This window comes from Haemaphysalis longicornis, unplaced genomic scaffold (genome assembly GCF_048455015.1).
Source record: "Haemaphysalis longicornis isolate Haplotype H1 unplaced genomic scaffold, Haemaphysalis longicornis Haplotype H1 scaffold_6, whole genome shotgun sequence".
Lineage (NCBI taxonomy): Eukaryota > Metazoa > Arthropoda > Arachnida > Ixodida > Ixodidae > Haemaphysalis > Haemaphysalis longicornis.
Genome location: NW_027526407.1, coordinates 97283750 through 97302336, shown reverse-complemented (window position 1 = coordinate 97302336; position 18587 = coordinate 97283750). Strand labels below are relative to the sequence as shown.

Here is an 18587-nt window from a genome sequence, read left to right as displayed (position 1 = left end):
CCGAACAAGCGGATGCTCACGGTCCAAAAGCGACGCGTAGCTTTGTACCGAATTCGCTGGCACGGAGGAAAGAGTAGTGGGGGGGGGGAGTCTTCGCGTGTTTTCTACGCTTTCCCTTCCCCCGAAGCGACGGGGCAGCCAAAGCATACATGCATTTTGCTTGCCATCACCGCGTCGCCTCAAATGTCGCCCCTTCATTGGAGAATTCGGCCCCAGCACTACTTCCTGCTGTTCTGGGCGATTCCACTGACGCCTTGCTCGGCTCCGAACTTTATAAGCGCAGGTGGTTGGCCCTATAGCAACGCGGAGCAAGTGACGTCAGGAGCAGACGACAGTCGTGTTTTCGGCGACGCTGTTTGCTCAAACGCTGACTGGCACGTGCGCTCGGTATACTTTCTCTTCTTTCTGCGCGCCCAGCTCGCGTGACGCAGGCCCACGCGCAAGCCTTTACGACGCCGATCGCTCCTGACGAGGCACACGCTCGCGAGCGCTCGGTGTTTTTTGAAATTTTGCTGTTCATAACCGATAGCTTAAACAGCTCAGCAGTTAAGACGTTACTGGTGTAATTCAAAACCAAAATTCAATGTGCGCCTTCGTACTGGCTGAAACAGCATCTAATGGTATGAAAAAAATTGAAGTGGTCGTGAAGAGAAAGTTTGTTTGCCAATTCCTAATTTTATTTGATTGAATAACCTTCTAAGAACGTAAATTCAATAAGTTTCACAATTAACTGCTTCAGGAATTTATGAGACGCCTTGGAAATGTTCGTTTTTGGACGCTTCGCAAGCGACCATGCGATATCGTCGGTCGGCAGTGCAACAAGAAGTGACATTGTTTTACGAGCATTGAGAGCGAAACACTCTTTTAAATGCAGAGCATTTCAGTAACTCACGATGTCACCCGCGTTGGCGTCCGTAGTCCGCACGCTCACTGCGCATGCGCGTCGAGTCGAGGCTATAGCGAACACTCTCTCGCGAGGGGCATTGGATTGGATTCGAACACTCTCTCGCGAGGGGCATTGGATTGGATTCGATTGGATTGGCTTGGATTGGCTTGGCTTGGATTGGATTTGGATTGGATTGGATTGAATTAAAGTGGATTGTGTTGCGTCATAGTCGCGGCACGTTGCGTCATAGCCGCGGCAGACGCGCTGGGGCCGGCGCATGTGCAGTACTCTCTCTTCCGCGGTTTCCTCTCCTTCGGGCGCACTGCGCATATAACCGGCGTGCCGTTCTCCGGCGAAGCAACATCCGCGCTTGGCTCAAACACCTAGAGTCCACGCCGCTTTTATAAGTACGCCAACGTCGTCATCGACTCTGACCGGCTTACGCAGTCCCCTCAACGTATATAAGCGGCGGAGCGCGCGTTCGGAATTCAGTCAAGGGCGTCTTTGCTTGGCTTTCGCTTGACGTGACGCTTTGCTTGACTCGAGTAGATGCGACGCATTTACTCGAGTTCCCCCCGTGGGAAGATGCGGGCGGCTTTTTTTTGTGTCTTTCTCTGCAAAGCTGTAGACCCGACATTTTTAAAAATAATGCATCCTTTGTTGGTTGCCATAACCAGTCTTCTATCCACGTTACCGCCGACGCGACCACTTCAGCTGTCTTGCAACCATTGTTGCCGAACTGTGACTTCGCGTTGTTTCACCACATTCTCTTCGACCGGGCAAGACGGATCGTAACGACAAATGTGGCCCTGGACTAAGGGCACCACCCCCTGAGAGCTGAATAATGTGACTTTACAATATTTTTTTTACTCTTAGCTTTTTTCGAATCGAACGGCATAAAGCCAGTCAAGCATAAAAAAAGAAAAAGATCTACTTCGCGTGTGATTCGAACCCGCTGCCGCTAAGAAGCCGGCCGGCGTTGAAGTCGGACACTTTACCTACTCAGCCAAAAACGTACAGAGCGCGCAAGCGCGAGAACTGCGGTATAAAAGCTTATCCGCCTATGCAGCTGCACCCTCGGCTCTGTTTTTAGATGCGACGCTGAGAGGAGCATCTCTTGCCGGCGGCCCTGTCCTGCGTCCGTCGTCGTCGTTGTCCGCGTCCGCACAGCTGCGTCTCTCCTCCGCTCACCCCCTCTCCTCTCTCCGATAGCAAACACTCTCGCCCAACATCTGCTGGCGCGTGGCGCAGCGCACCCTCACTCCGCCGGTGAGCGGAGCTGCGCGCGGCGCTGCGCGGTGTGCGGATGTGCAGTACTCTCTCTCTCCGCGATCTCCTCTCCTTCGGGTGCGCTACGCCCGCATCCCCTCGCGTGGAACCCAACGATGTGATTGAAACGCAATTCACGTTCACTACGCGTTTCACGCAATTCGACTAATCGACCCAACGGAAACACCCAACGGAACCCCCTTCAGCGTCGCATCACACCAGGGTTCCCGCGAGGGGAGGTGGGCGTAATTTTGTAAATTACGCCCTTTGACCGCCAACTTACTGTTGAGCGCTTCTACGGTAAGCCAGAGCGGAGCATATCCAATTGGCTAAAGAACGTAAGCAGCAGCGTTTATTGCAGGAAAGCAATCAAACTGAGTGCGGGTGGCACGACGCGCTGCATCACCGAGTCTCGCTCGTTACTTTTACCCTTAAAGAGTAAAAGACGGGCTCGTTTTATTTTCCGACTAGTCAAAGTGTCATGTGTCAGGGCACCCCCTGAGAGGGGGACGCATCAAAACCCCCGAAAACGAGGAAAAAGAACAAAGGAACGGCCATTTGAAGTGCGCGCAAGGAGCGCGCCAATCAGCAAGCGCCAGCGCCGACGCACCGAGGAATCATGGGCAAAGGTGGCAGCGCACTGGTCGGCCAATCAGGGAAGGCCGCGCATGGGAAAAGTTGGGAGTTTGGCCTCGGTCGTCGTGGGGTGCGGACGTGTTTTTCGTTCGCTCCTGCGCGGCCGGGCCGGTATTGCGATTATGCCGGCCACGCGTCGCGAGCCATGGGTGTTTTTTTCGGGCGGCGCGCGCTCTGCGGCGTGGGGCCGTCGAGCGCCTGCTCCCGCTCGCCAGTAACCGCTCGTCTGCCTCGAACTTCACCCAGCAAGCTCCCCACACTTCGGACCTCCGCGCACGACTCATCGCAGCACAGCCTCGCCTCTACGCTCCACCGCTCCCGTCGAGCACTTCTCCCGGACGCAGCATGACGCCAGGACCTGTGTTTGTGGTGTGTACTGTGCTCGGTGGCCCCCAGTGACTGTGGCAACGCTTCTTTTCCTCGCGGCGCCTCAACTTTTCTCTTTACCCATCTCCTTTTTCTCTACCCTATTCTATTCATCCCCTTCTATATTCCCTACCCCCCGGACTGGGTTGTATGCCGGTGAGCCCCCAGCTGGGCTCAATAATATCCCCAGTCCATTTCTTTTCCTTTTCCATCTAACCACCTAAGAAGAAATGGGAAAAGTTGCGTATTGACCATATAAGGACAGCGAAGAAGCAAGAACCAATGGGAGTGCGCCACGAGAGAGCCCAGAGGGTATAAAAGCGGGGTGCACAAAGAGAAAGGGGGAGGCAAGACAGCAGAGGCAGACAACCAGCTAGGAGGCGGCCGGAGCACGTGCTCAGCTTCACGGAACGAGCCAGAGGGACGCGGCCAGGCCATCGACCACGCCATCCGAGCCTGGGTGGGAGCGGGCCGACTTCGCATCGGCACCGTCATCCTATGCTGCACCACGAACCTGTGTCTTCGTGGCCCCAGCGGCATCGGTCGGGCACCAGCGGCCAACGTCCACGCTCCGTCGACATTCGTCTCGACGGCCCCGAAAGGCTACGTTCGGGCCGAGCCTACCTGGAACCTCCAGCGGCAGCGGCTACCAGGGGGTAGCCACCGAGGAAGCACGCCGCCGAAGGGATGACCGCGCGCGTCGAACGCCGGCATCAAGGACCTCCAGCGAGAGCGGCTACCAGGGGGTAGCCACAGAGGAAAGAGGTCGGGACGCGCGGAGCCCACGCCGTCCATCGAACGCCGGCACCGACGAAGCGAGACGACGGCTACCACCGAGTCGCGGCCACGCAACGGGTGCGACACGTCAGCGCCGACGACAGCGGGGTAGGCCAGTCCAGTAGGGACTGTTGCGACCGGGCGGGGGCACCCGATCCGAGCTCCGTGGCCTCCGACATACGAGTGGTAGCGTGTATGATGCGAGCGGCCAGCCGCTGTTGCAGCCGTGAAGAAGTCCAGAAGCCGTAGGCTAACGTAACTGTTTACTTCATAGCGAGAGGTGAGCCGAAGCCAAAGAACAATGCCCCGACGGGCGAGGTTACAATACAGGACTCGAACAGAGTGACAACATCGATTCCCTGCTCTAACAGGAATGGTTTACAACGCTTGGGAGCTCTATTTATACCCGAAAGCGGTAACGGTCAAACGCCAACACGTGGGAACACGCACTACACTCTTTCCAGAGTTCGTAAGCTGTTCATAGCCTCGGGCACGTTGAGTCCGAGAGAGGGGAGAGAGGAGGACTCCGTTGCGATCACCGGGGCCTGCCTCTGTGTCCTTGAAGAGCGTGGAGACGAGCCGTGCAGGCAGCCGCCGAAGTTCAGCCGCCGCAGGCAGCCGCCGAATGCGCAGAGAGCGAAGCGTCTGACGAGGCTTTGTCGCAACTTGTTGCCGACATGATTGCGCCTGTTTTCGAAGGCGCACGAGTGGCTTCGCCGCACAGCCGAGGAGTGTTGCGGGGAAGTACTGCGGCGCTGGCCGATTCGTAACAGCTTCTGCGCCGGGGGTCCGAGATCCCGATGGATAAGGGTCTACAACCGTTGTCCGGAGGGATACTGTCGAAGTGAAGTGTTCGGCAGACGCTCGACTCCAGGCCTGGGCTGTACGACACTGTGCTGGAGCTTCACCGGGCGGGTCACTGGACGAGTAGTGGCTCCCCAAGAACGTCTCTGGCTTGGTCAGGCAAGCAACAGAACAACACAGGAAGACACAACCGCATCGCCGGCAAGTGCGAAGACAAATCCACACTGAAGCTCTACCAGGCTTTTAGTTGCGAAAAGTACGCGAAAAACTAACTACTCTAGTTATATTTTTGCCCAGCAGTACAAGTGACAAACCTGAAAGGTGACATTTTGCTTGATTGGAAATGTCCCACAGAAAAAGAAACGTAATCGTAAAGGGCGAAACCTACTCCAGGAAAAACAATGAAATTGAGAAAGTCAGGCGTCTACAAGCCACTTCTCGCGCTGAGAGCTGCGATTCGAGCTCTCATCATTGCTCCGAGTTTTCCCCTTGTATCGTACTTTAGGTGCGCCCGTTCTCTGAAAGAGACTGCTGCGACCGCGTGAAAAGACACCGGTCGTCTTGTTCGACAAAGGTCGAGCTCGCGGAGGAGCGAAAAGGATTTTCCATCGTTCAAACGACAGGCGCGCACTCCTTCTTGGAGGCGGCGTCCCCCTGGCGCGATGCGAGCTCACGGCTTTGCCCCTTCGCGTGCCTGCACTGAAACACGCGCCGCAAGCACGCGCGGAAGTTTTCCCTCTATCCTTCCTGCTCGCCTTTTCGCGAACGCGTTCGGCAAGCGAACATCGGAACGTGTTTACGTTCTCTCCTCTAGGCTGATCGGTTCCCGACTTCGGCTCAGCCGCAGTCGACACCGCAACCTCAACTAGCTCCGCCGATGTTGGCCTATCATCGGGAGCATCAGCTTGGAGTGAAAAGGGCACGACGTGCTCATTAGGCACCTGGTAGCTTTGAGCAGTCACTACCTCGTTGTCCCTAGCGCTTTCGGCGACAGCCTCAGCAAGCGAACACCGAAGGGTGTTTTCGTTCTGTTTTGCGGCTGTCAAGGCTACGCTAGATCCAAGCTGCCCTGTCTCAACAGACGGCTCAGCCGCCCGCGACACCTGAATCTCTACGAGCTCGGCTGGCTGTTGCTCGAGGTCAGCTACCTGAGCTGGTGGCAGGACGGAATCGGCTTGCTCAGTGGCGAGATCGTCATGACTCCCAGCTGAGCTGTGCAAACCGCTCGCTGCTTCGACTGCAGGCTTTGCCACCCCATCGCTCGTTTCTGTGCTACCGTCCGAAGGAACAACCTCGTTTCAGCGGACTCGTGTTGTCTTTCGGTAGCGCCATGGTTTACGCACTCCAGCGAAACCTCGCTATCTCGCGAAATGTTCATGTTCAGACCGGTAGCCACTTCCATGGCGTCCCGCGAATTTGAACCGTCCGAACACTCCGCCGAGATCTCCAAAACAAACGCCGACACATTATCGCACTCAGTGGACAGGCACTGCCCTCTGCCGCCTCTGCCGACAGTCTGAGCTAATGCGCCGTCGTTATCTCTCTCAGCAACCATGACGCGCTGCGGGGCAGCAACGGTCGCTTCCGACTCGCGCTCCCGAGCGTCTGCTACTGGCAGCGCTGGCACGGTGCTTTCCTCGACAACGAGGTCTTTTCCGAGCAACAATTCTAACTCTGGCTTTCTGAGCTTCGCTTTTTCGCGCAAGAGTTGAATCTCTTGCTCTAGTGCCTTACTCTCCCGTTGGAGTCTCTCTAGCTCGAGCCTCCTCCTTTCCCGTCGGATTTGCCTGAGCTCGAGGTCGTACCCTCGCATCAATTCCTGGTGCTGTCGTTCTTTTTCCTCACGTTCCTGCTGTCGTTTCTGCCTCTCGAGCTCCTCACGCTGGCGCTCAGCCTCTGCCTCTGCAGCCTGACGTTTAGCCTCTGCCTCGGCGGCCTGACGTTTCGCGGTCTCCCTGCCATTGATCAGCTCAATGCATTCCGACAGCTCCTCATCGTCAGCCCCGACAGCGAGTATAGCCTGTATCAGCTCTGGCTTTCTCAGTGCGTCCGTAACATCCAAGCGCAACTCTTTTGCAAGCTCCAACAACTGCGGTTTTTTCAACGCTTTCAAATTCATGGCTGGTCTAGAGTACTGCTTTCCCACTGCTCCAAAAATGTTTTGCGCGAATAACCCACGCGACAAAAACACACGCCCTACCAGCTCTCCTCAGAAGCCTGGTAAAACTCAGTGAAGAAAGTCCCGCACTCACCCTTGACCGCCGTGAATTCTGCGTCCGAAGCCGCCTTGACGTCCGTGGTGTTGGGTCTCGCACCGCTGGCCTCAGGTGTTACGAAGTTGCCATCCGACCGCTGCCAACCAGTTGTTGCGACCGGGCGGGGGCACCCGATCCGAGCTCCGTGGCCTCCGACATACGAGTGGTAGCGTGTATGATGCGAGCGGCCAGCCGCTGTTGCAGCCGTGAAGAAGTCCAGAAGCCGTAGGCTAACGTAACTGTTTACTTCATAGCGAGAGGTGAGCCGAAGCCAAAGAACAATGCCCCGACGGGCGAGGTTACAATACAGGACTCGAACAGAGCGACAACATCGATTCGCTGCTCTAACAGGAATGGTTTACAACGCTTGGGAGCTCTATTTATACCCGAAAGCGGTAACGGTCAAACGCCAACACGTGGGAACACGCACTACACTCTTTCCAGAGTTCGTAAGCTGTTCATAGCCTCGGGCACGTTGAGTCCGAGAGAGGGGAGAGAGGAGGACTCCGTTGCGATCACCGGGGCCTGCCTCTGTGTCCTTGAAGAGCGTGGAGACGAGCCGTGCAGGCAGCCGCCGAAGTTCAGCCGCCGCAGGCAGCCGCCGAATGCGCAGAGAGCGAAGCGTCTGACGAGGCTTTGTCGCAACTTCTTGCCGACATGATTGCGCCTGTTTTCGAAGGCGCACGAGTGGCTTCGCCGCACAGCCGAGGAGTGTTGCGGGGAAGTACTGCGGCGCTGGCCGATTCGTAACAGGACGCAGTTGTAAAGGACACAACTAGGGAGTTGTGGTTCGAGAGAAATTAACTAGAACTGTATGAGTGTATTTAGAGGGTACTTAGCGTAGGACTTTATTGTAGAGACTTTTGAGTTTTGATTTGAATTGTATTTTGAGCTGTTAAGTAGGGGTTCGTATGTGAGTTGTATTTTGGGATTGTAGAGGTTCGAGTGTTTATCGTTTGTGTGTAGTTTAAATATTAAATGCTTTGCCTGAGGGTGTTTTGTGTGTGTATTAAATGTATGTTATTAAACACGTCAACGGCTTCCCTGTGTGCATTTCTCAGAGCTGGTAAAGATCACCCCACCATCCGTTCACGTGACACGAAGTTTATTCAATAAACGTGCTCATAAAGTAAATTTTTCGTTTGAAGCTTTCGGTCATTTGCCTCGATGGTCACGGAGTTATGTTTGCTACGTTACCCTTATTATCAGACTGACATCGGCAAGTTTGAGCAATACCGGCTAGCAGAATGACAGTTTAAAATAGTACGAAACAGCGTGATCCGTTTACAAACATCCAGTTAAATTTAAACATGGTTACTTGTGCCGCCACGTTTCTGATGGAGGCGAAAAGCAAAAACGCCCATTCGTTCGAGATTTCGGCGCACGTTAAAGATCTCCAGGTGGTCAAAATTAATCCGGAGCCCTCCCCTACGTCGCGCTTTATCGCCTGTCTTGCGTAGGCGCGTTAAACCGTATACGATCGATCAAATCAATCAACTTCTGCCTGCACCACTGGCGAGGGTTCTTGACTTTCAGTTCGGCGATGTTAATCAGTCGTATCAGACATCCCCCATTCAGTCGCGGGTGAATTTCATAATGGCGCCGATGTTATAGCTGTATCTGACCCTTGGCGAGCTCGCTCTACGCCGACGTGTTGTGCAGACAACGGTGAGCTAAGCTTGGCTCTTTAACATGACGTCACTTCACGAATCGAGGAGGAAAGCTTCGGTGAAACAATACCTGTACTTTTTTACCTATTTGTCATGCAACGAAACGGCTGTGCATAGTTTGTTTATCAAGGTTCCCCAGTTCTAAATACCCACACAACACAATTTTTCAAAGGCTCTTCATGACCCCTTGAAGTGGTAATTTACCAATTGAAAACCAGAGGCTCCAAGCTCAAATATGTGCGGTGTTGGAGTACCCTACAAATGACCCACTCTCCCGCGGTTAGAAGCATGATTATTCTTACACGGGCAGCAAAAGTGTTCCAGGTCGCATGCACAGGTTACAATTACGGCTATTAATGGAGAACCTTTGCAGTTCCAACTTGTTGCCATCCTAAATGACAGAACACCAAATAGCTCGTCGTACCCGCCGCGGTGGCTCAGTGGCTAAGGCGTTGTGCTGCTGAGCACGAGGTCGCGGGTTCGATTCCCGGCCGCGGCAGCCGCTTTTCTGGTGGAAGCGAAAAGCAAAACCGCCCATGTGTACGAGATTCCGGTGCACGTTAAGGATCCCCAGGTGGTCAAAATTAATCCGGAGCCCTCCACTACGGCGCTCCTCATCGCCTGCGTTGCGTCGGCGCAACAATCAATCAAATACTGGTCGTAACACTTGAAGAAGGCAGAGTTAGTGTACGTTTAGTTTTACAAATTACTGGGAAAATTCTGAGAGCTCCGAGGGCTGCACACTATTTGTCCCAAAACGAGAAAAAATTTGGCGCAGCTCGCCCTAGTTGTGCAAGGCCGGAGAAACACCCGGGGCCTTTTTCCCTCCATCGGATACCCGGCTGTTGCACCTCACATAGATTTCCGAATTTGCCGCCTAAAGTTCTCCATGACTGGCAGGCCTGGAGCGTTTTGACCGCAGCCTTTCACATGTCGCCCAAAATGGACCGCGCTAGCACGCACTAACACTCGCCGCAACCGGTTTCGCGATCTCGGCGTCTGTAGCGCGAGTTCGGCTTCTGCTCCCCACTTAAGGCGCAAATGCACCTGAACAGGCGAGGAGAACAACGCGCTAGAGATCACCCTACGAACGTGTTCTCAAAGGTCGAGCTGGCCGATACCTGGCGCTCATCACGAAGCACATGTGCACGCTCACACCCGTTTGGTGATTTTTAAACATAGTCTTTCTTGGGTGACTTAAACGCAGAAATTTTGGTCTGTCTGTCTGTCTGTCTGTCTGTCTGTCTGTCTGTCTGTCTGTCTGTCTGTCTGTCTGTCTGTCTGTCTGTCTGTCTCAGTGACTCGATTCAGATATCCGGCAAATGTGAAACAATATCTGAGCAAGTCTCCAACAGCCAAATCTAAACGTGTATGTCCGGTTTGATGTTCATACTTGTCACCATTGTTGAACAAGAACACGACATTACGCAAATATAAGACAGAAGATCAATACATAAGTGATATCTGCAGTGTTCCTTTATAAAAAATTCATGGATGCTTGATTTTGACGAGATAAAATACTACATCCACTGCAGAAAGAAATTCATTCCGTCGCGTGCTGTCGCCCGCGCCACTATATTTCTGGCGGAATTTTAAGAAATCAAGCGGCAACAGTTACCAAAGGTTTCACTAGATATGTTCCACGTTCTGCTTGGAACGCACGTGGAGTAAGGTAATGCGGTTCTATAAACGTTAAAGTAGGGCGTCTCGATTCACGCGCGTCTCCGTCGTACGGTAGCGCTGGCATCGCGGCACCCGGCCTGGAGCAGTTTAACGCGGTAAATTTAAATCGACTTGAGAAAACATCCAGCGTGTTTGCCTTAGAAAGAGCGCGGCGGAAAAGGAACAGCATGAGGAGTCAGCGGGAGAGTGAAGGGAGGCATTTACTTGGCAAATGTCGACGAAAGACTATCGTCTTTTGTCGGTCGACATTTGCAACTAAGGGAGCAGATACGCGGCCATTTTTATATTTTTTTGAGCTTTTCACGTGGATCAAGCACACGCGCTAGCACACGCTCCTCACGAGGCGCATGCTCACGTGCGCTCCGGCTGTTTTCTGGTAACGCCAGACGGCGGAACTAAGCGCTTAAACAACTCTACTGTTAAAACAGAAATGCAAGTTGACTGGATAAGAACGCGTAATTTAACTTACCAGCTCTTGTACAGTCAAACAGTGAGAGCGAATCCGCTGAGCTTTTTTTTTTCGGTTTTCCTAATTTCCTTTAGTTGGCACTTCCAATACAACGTCTAAGTTTTTACCGAGGGCGAATGGAAATGCAGCGACTTCTGGAAACAAAGAGCAAATATTTTTTTGGTGGCCGTTACACTAAGTATGTAACTGACCACTCAAATATGATTTCTAAATTAGTCCTACACGCAGCAAAATATGAGGCTTAACTTAAGTGAGAAAAGTGTGAAGTGACAAGTACGTGAACCTGGAGCATTATACGACCGCGAAACCAACGTTGCACGACACCGCAGGGCTATCAGCAATGCGTGTAATGAAATATTGAAGACTGCGCACACAAGCGCAAGTTACTGAGATAAGCTGGTTTAACGTTCCTTGCTGAAGACGGCGCCGTGACAAATGTAACCCTGAGAGAAGGGTAGTCTATAAACGATAAATGTTACCCATCGGCATCGTCCGTTGACCACTCAGAACCAGCCGCGCCACCACCTTTCCCAACTCTACCTAGGCCTAACGTCCTGGGTCGTCTCTCACCAGCTTCCAAACAACGTCGAGAGAAAACACACGGTTGCACCACATACCTGTTAAAACTCTACGCGACGGAAACGAGGTCTACGTCGGTTACAAAGGACTGTACTGGTGGCACCAGCCATTTCGAATCCACGGTTTTGAGCTTGACACGGTATCAGCAGCGGCCAGCGCCACGAGACTCACTCACTTCTTCGTCTTCATCTGCTTCGGGTTGGCCGCCGGTGACGTAGTGCCCGCGAGCATGCACATACGGAAGTCCAAAATATGCCAACCGTACGACGACGTAAGCAGTCTGAAGATGGCCTTAGACGACCACTCGGAAAAAAGAATGAATTAGCTGACATAAAAATTAGGATTCCCGAACTAGTGCTGCGCTTGTCTTACAAAAATGACACGTACCCTTGCGGGAAATCGGCCACCGAAGGATTTCAGGAGTACGGACAACAAACTTTTGTCCTCTTTATACTGCTTTTGCTTTGATCCATGTTTACTGTCAGGCATCATGAAACAAAACTTCAAAAATACGAAGCCAAGATAAATAAATTAATGTAACGGAAATATTAATGCTAGTATTTGTTGGCATGTTATTTTTTTTTTTTTGGGAGGGGGGTGGTTAGGACATTGGCGGCTAGACGTCAGAACGTTGACGTCTAGCCGTCACGTTGACGTTGAACGTTGAACGTTGACACAACGTACACGTCAGAACGTTGTGCGCGTTGGTCCGCCAGCCCCAAACGTCGCGTCAGTCACACAATATGTTCCGGAAATTATTTTTTTTTTCATTAGCAGGCCAGTCGTCACGCTTCGTTGTAAACATTCTCTTTCAACCTCCGCTTCACCGACGAGTCGAAATAGGTGACCGGTAAAAAGCGCAAAGGCTCATGGGTACGTCGTCTGCTACCGCCACTTCCGGTTCGAGATCTCTCCTGCCCTCCCGTATGCCTGCGTGCGCCCGCGGCTGTCAGGCGGGTGTGTGCGTGTTGTTTATTTGTCACAGGGTGCTTACCTGTCAGATAAACCCCTAGTAGGGTCAATAGTTGTTATTTATGGAATCCCCGATGCATGAGCGTTTGTTGTTTTGTTTTTTCGGTGGAAACAGATAAACAACAAGCACACACGCGCGTGAAAGCCGACGGCGTACGGGAGGCCAGGAGAGCCAGGAGAAGTGGCGGCTCTCCGCGGTAGAAAACAATGCACCCATGAGCCTTTGCGCTTTTTACCGGTCACCTATTATCTGGACTGGGGCACATTCGATTCACTAGGCGAGTAACGCCGCACATTACAACGTCATTACAACGCCGGGCACCACGCAGGATAGAGGACACTAGCCCGCTTCGCGGACTCGCGGACTTCATAGGAGCCCATCAAGAAAGCACAATGGCAGGCCAGACCGGCTCTAGAGGATCGCGATCATCGCCATTTTCTCCGAACGAACAGCGATGGGTCTTTCAGCTGAATGTGCGGTGGAGGCAGGATCGTCTTTCCCGAGACGGCCAGTGGCGCCTCATCCGCTCCTCTCCAACGAATATTTTCATGTTCTTATAATCACCTCTTCTCATCATCATCTGACCATACACATTCACCTATGCCTCGTGGCAAGGGAAAGGTTCAAAACGAAAATAAAAAACAAATGTGTTGCGCCTTCTCGTGCATCATGGTACCTAGACAGCGAACCAGAATTAACGTTGGAAAAAGCAGCGAAAATGAAGGACCGAATTGAATGAAGGTTATCAATCACCTTTTATTTGGGTATTGTCTGGGCATCGCCTCCTGTATTTATACAATGCCAAACGCATCGCACGCTTCCCAACGGGAGTGAGTGATACGCCTGCAGTGCCCACCTGTCGTAAGGTGGGGCCCCGAGCTGAACCGGGATCACGCAACCGTAACTGACTTCGAGAGCGGCTTGTGCCTGGTTGCCAAGGCAACCGATGTTTGAGAGTATCGAAGAAATGGCGCTCGCGCCAGGGCTAGGAAGCTCAGAGCCGCGACGGAGCGTGTTTTGCCAACGTTGCCGCTCTCCACCACGTGTCGCCCCAAGCTGAACTGGTCACATGATTGAAGCGCTGGGAAGGCTACCGATTGGGGAAGAGTGGCCGGAGTTGAAGGAGAGGGCTTGGTTGGCTGGTCCGGGCTGGCGCGTTTGGCATTGTAAAAATACAGGAGGCGATGGTCTGGGTCGTCACCACTTTTTTTTAACAGCAAAATAGTATACAGATGTTACATGGATAAATGGAACGCTTTCATTTTTTCCACTGAGCGGACCGCTGTTCCGTTCCTGCTCCGTTCCTCCGCTGCTCGTACTGCCTTTTTCTGATGATCACGCAGCATGTTCACCTGCGCTGAATGATCTCATGACGCCATGTCACAAGCACAGACACGCAGGCACAGAATAATAAAAGTAAAACGCGAACTAAGTAACAAACGTGGATAAGGAATCGTGAGTCTCTTTAAATGCAGAGCATTTCAGTAACTCACGATGTCACCCACGTTGTCCCGTCGTAGCCCGCACCGTCCTTGTCCGCACGCCTCCCCCTACACTAGATAAAAGAAAATACTATCCGGCGCCCGGTTTCGATCCCTCGACCCTGCGGGCGGAACGCAATGTACATGGTGCTCTACCGACTGCGCCACAAAGCCGACACAGAACGGGACGTTATGAACGCGCCTTATATCGTTGACTCATTCAAATTACTGCTGACGAGCGCTCTCTCATCAGCAGTTGCCACAAGTGCAACTACATTAACGTAACGCAAACTACTTAACGTCGTGCGCCCCCGGAAATGCTCTCCATTTGATCGTGCCCCTCGCGAGGGGGATGTTTATACAGGAACTCCTACTTCTAGCGGACTCCTGGCGCCCTCTTTCTGCCATTGTAGAGACTATGAGGCGGTCTTCGAAGGGCGCCAAATTTGAATTCTACAAAATCGATTTTTTTTTGGAAAGCGGGGTAACCTGGCACAGAAGACGACAGACGATCTGAAACCAGGTGAATAGTATTGACGACGATGAACCTTGAGAAAAACGTGATTCGTATGACCTCATATGTAACTATTTGTGGCCATCATTAGCTATCGACAAAATAGGTTTTCTGATCGCCTGCTACCTCATTGGTCTCCTTAAAGCTACAGTGAATCGCCATCGGGCGTTTCGTTCTGCACATCCCAGATGGATGAAGCCATCGTTCCAAGATCAGCTTCCACGTACAAATTGGCCGTCATTTTACCATATGCGACAATCGTTTTATTTTCTGAATAAACAGGTAAGCTCCGCCATTGTTACCGGTGTCAAACAAAATAGACCACAAAATGAGACCTTCCTGTGAAGTTTGAGTGCGAACAGAGCAGCGGTTCGCCCAGGATAAAAAATTAAAAGTGGTCCAAGTCCAAGTACCGATGTCAGCTTCATTCGCTGTGCCGACGGGCGGCGCTTTTGCTCTTATCTCTTCTGCTACCATCCTGTCCGTCTACTCCTGCCGCTTTCACTGTGCGCACGTGTAAAAGTTTTGTAGTATGCCTTGAAGGTGAAAATTTTGGTGTCAGCAAGTGTGAACGGGCTCCAAATGTCAGAGAAACTGAGAAAAGGACATAACTTGTGCCTCGATGCTGTGCGGTGCGACAACTCCGGAACGAATAGCACAGCGAATTATTTCCGCTTCCCAGCGCACGTTAGGTCAGCCCACTTTTTATTCAGTCAAAGTTATGAAGAAGCAAACGCTATCTTTATCAAAAATTACGCCCACCTCCCCTCGCGGGAACCCTGGTGTGATGCGACGCTGAAGGGGGTTCCATTGTGCGTTTCCGTTGGGTCGATTACTCGAATTGCGTGAGCAATCATCGGGTAATGCGAGAGAGAGAGAGAGAGAGAGAGAGAGAGAGAGAGCGTAGCGCGGACGACCGTCGACTGAGAGACCGGCCGGAGCGCGGCACTCATATGTGCAGCGCGCCCGAAGGAGAGGAGACCGCGGAGAGAGAGGGCGCTGCACATGCGCACAGCGCGCTTGCGCCGCGCGCAGCGCCGCCCACCGGCGGAGTGAGAGAGCGCGCCGCACTGCGCGTGCCACCGATGTTGGGGGAGAGGGCGCGCTATTACGGCGAGAGGGGAGGGGCGCAGCGTGCGGACAACAGCAACGGACGCACGCAGGAAGGATAGGGCCGCCGACAAGAGATGCTCTCAGCGTCGCATCTAAAAAGCTGCAGGGCGAACCGAAAAATCTTCTGCTCTTGCTTTACAGAGAATTTCTTTTTGTTTGGTACAACGCATTTGTCAGTAATGTCGTAAGCTTGTGAAGCTGCTTGTCGACAGTTTCTCATGAACCGATTGATGCCAGTGGACACGCAGACGGAAATTTGACTACTTCGTTATCGGTTTGGTGAGCGGTTGCTCTCCATTTTGTTTCCAACAGAGAAAAGCTTGGAAAACATGTTTGCCTAGTATGCTTAAATGCTTCTTCTATGAACTGGTTTGGCTTTATAGCGTCCCGACGATCAGTTTCTTATAGTTACATTACCACCTTTCAATGTTTATTAACACGAAAGAAGCCCCCAAAGGTATTTACGTGGCAGCTGACCGCTTGCATCCCGTGTTAGTTCGAGTTACCTGCGTGACGGCCGAGCTGCGCTTCGCTTTTCAACCTGTGCCACGATACATTTTTTTGTACCTTTAAGAGAGTGAATTGCTGGACTAGTTGGTCCATATTGTTCAGTCGTTAGTCCAGCGGTGTTGTGTGTGTGCCTCCTCTTCTCGTCCTGCGTTCTTCTCGCTGGTTTCCCCTTTTTTGTACCTTGTTGGCACTCTCAATATTCGTCTCGCTTGTACGTGTTGTTTTTTGTTATCCATGGTGGTATTTCTTCCATTTACTAGGTGTGACGTACGGCGAAATTACGCCGAAAATTCGCTAGCTATAAAAGGTTTTTTGGGCTAGCATGTCTACGAGAATAAGAATATGGAGCGGTTCTTAATAGTGGCGAAATTAGCTGGTCATCTCACTTCATAATCATTTTATTATTCACAAACGCGGGTTTTTATGAAACATCGTTTCTGCAGAATTGCATTGTGTACAGCAAAATGAACGTTGTGACCTCTGCAGCAATTTTCGGTATACGATGAATTGTACGAAGATGTCTCTTATGTTTGTGTAACCGACACAGAATGCGGACATTTGTACTTACTATACGAGATACACAGCTCTGTGCCATTGTGGCATGTATTGAACTTCCCTTGCGATACGTTGCTAATAAAATCAGTGAATAAATCACATTTCCCGCCTACTACTTTTTCTGCCACAAACAGAATTGTCACGCTTCAGGGCGTGCTTGCTCGCGCGTATTGAACTAAAAAAGATATCCAAACAAATGTTTTGTGCACGTGCTGAAAGTCCAAGAAATTAGCAACTGAAAGTTGTCGAAAACAAGATGTGCAGCAGCAACACATTTCTGAAAAGCAAAATGCAAGCGGTGTTTGTTCACGCTTGCGGCACACAAAGACAGTCGCGCTCGTTCAGTCCATAGCAGACGATAAGCGGCACGGCGTTTCCTCCTCGCGCATCAACGAAAGCCTTGCCATAGAAGCATTAGTGATTTTTATTTTTGTTTTTTGGTTTGACAGTTTGGCCTATAAGCACTAGGGGACAAATTGTCGCTAGTGGCGCAATTATCGGTTACCTGGGGGATATACCAGCTGACCTAGCCGTGGTATGGCAACCATGTGTGTTAATTCATCCTGATCGGCGCCTTGGGCGGTTTCTGGAAGTGTGCGGACGAGTTCGTGAAATTTCTTGACGCTGTTATCTTGTGAGGTGACACCGCCAGGATCCCAGGCTTCATTCTGATTGACTCAACTGCGTCGCGTCAGCCGTCTCAGTTGGTAAGTGTCGTCACGGGTTCTGAAACGCAGCGTTCGAGCCCCGTGTTCCGCCGACGCCGTACTCGTGCTGTGATCAACTATGCGTTCGCTTTTTCATCTTACGTCGCCTGCGGTTTCGCTTGTTCCGGCGTTTGTCGTTGGATGTCAACTCTTTAATTTAACACAGCTTGACCGCGCTGCGTCTTTATCGGTTCCGATGCGCGTTCATTTCGGGCGCAGCGGGTGATTATTATTTCCGCTGTGCTTTAGCGACGCGGCTAGTCGTATTCGTAAATTTTCAATCCGTAATTTTAACGCTCGGCGTTAAAGGGACACTGAAGTGATATGTAAACATTGCGGGATTACTAGCGCAAATTGTAGCCCGGAGTCCCCAGGCCATGTTTCGACCACTCTAGGCGCGTTTACGCGATTTTATTTAGTAGAAAAACTAATTCGAAAATGCTGTCCTCCTCTCTTTACGCTCGCACATTTTCTGTGGCGTTTTCGTGTGACGTCAGGAGGGGATGAGCTGGCAATTGGCTGCGCTGCTGCACAGCTCCCCGGCCGACAGAGTCAGTCGGCCCAGCGTTTCGTCCGCCGGCCGCCGATGGGTCGTTGCAATCAAGGAGGTTAAAAAAAATTGCTTGGTCGAAATTCGTTCGCTTAGTTGAAACGAAGCCAGGACACGTTTGTGAATGGAAGAATGTGCCTTTCTTTACTTGGTTTGTTTGTACACTGTATCTAGCTCCAAATCAAGGTCGCTTCACACAAGCGCTGCACAAGCGCACATGCGACGCTTCGCTGACTGGTACGCCAGTAGGAAAATATAATGCCTCTTGAAGGCGGGAGAAGAGTCAGCGAAGTCAATATAGGTACTAAGGAAATAAAATCAACTGATATTTTTACCGTACAGCGTAAAACTGGGGCGCTGGAAGAATTTTTTGCGCTGGGCGAACAAGCACAGCGGTCAGCAGCACGACTACGCATCTGCGAACGCTTTTCCGTCTACGAAATGCAATTGCTAGACGTGAGCTATGTGGAAACTCGGGCGACGCTTACTGCACGAGCGCAGTATAACAAATAGTCACCTAAGCTGCTTGAAATTCCAAAACTATATAAAAGTGTAAACCGGTTGTACAATATATACCCTATATTAGCACGGCCTTCGCATCCCGCTCCGTGGCTCAGTGGTCTGGGGCGCAGGTATGTCACCGCAAATGTTTTGCAAGTCACGAGTTGGAATCCCCGCGGGTACGTGCTTTTGTTTTTTTGTAAGTTAACTTTTTTGTTTTCCGCCGATGTTTTCTATATTGAGTTCACCTTTTTTTGGGCCGCAACGTTCATGGCTACACGAACTAGTT

General features: G+C 51.8%; 1 protein-coding gene across 2 annotated transcripts in view; it reads left to right on the top strand.

Annotated features, from left to right (window-relative positions):
* Nucleotides 1–17057: 17057 nt before the first annotated feature.
* Nucleotides 17058–18587, top strand: part of LOC144141071 (uncharacterized) — a 42028-nt gene continuing 40498 nt past the window's right edge. Inside the window, exon 1 of one of the 2 annotated variants that reach the window (XM_077672581.1) lies at nucleotides 17058–17247. The gene's annotated coding sequence lies outside the window, so the exon portion shown is untranslated. The remainder of the gene's footprint in view (nucleotides 17248–18587) is intronic. The other variant, XM_077672580.1, reaches the window with a different exon arrangement.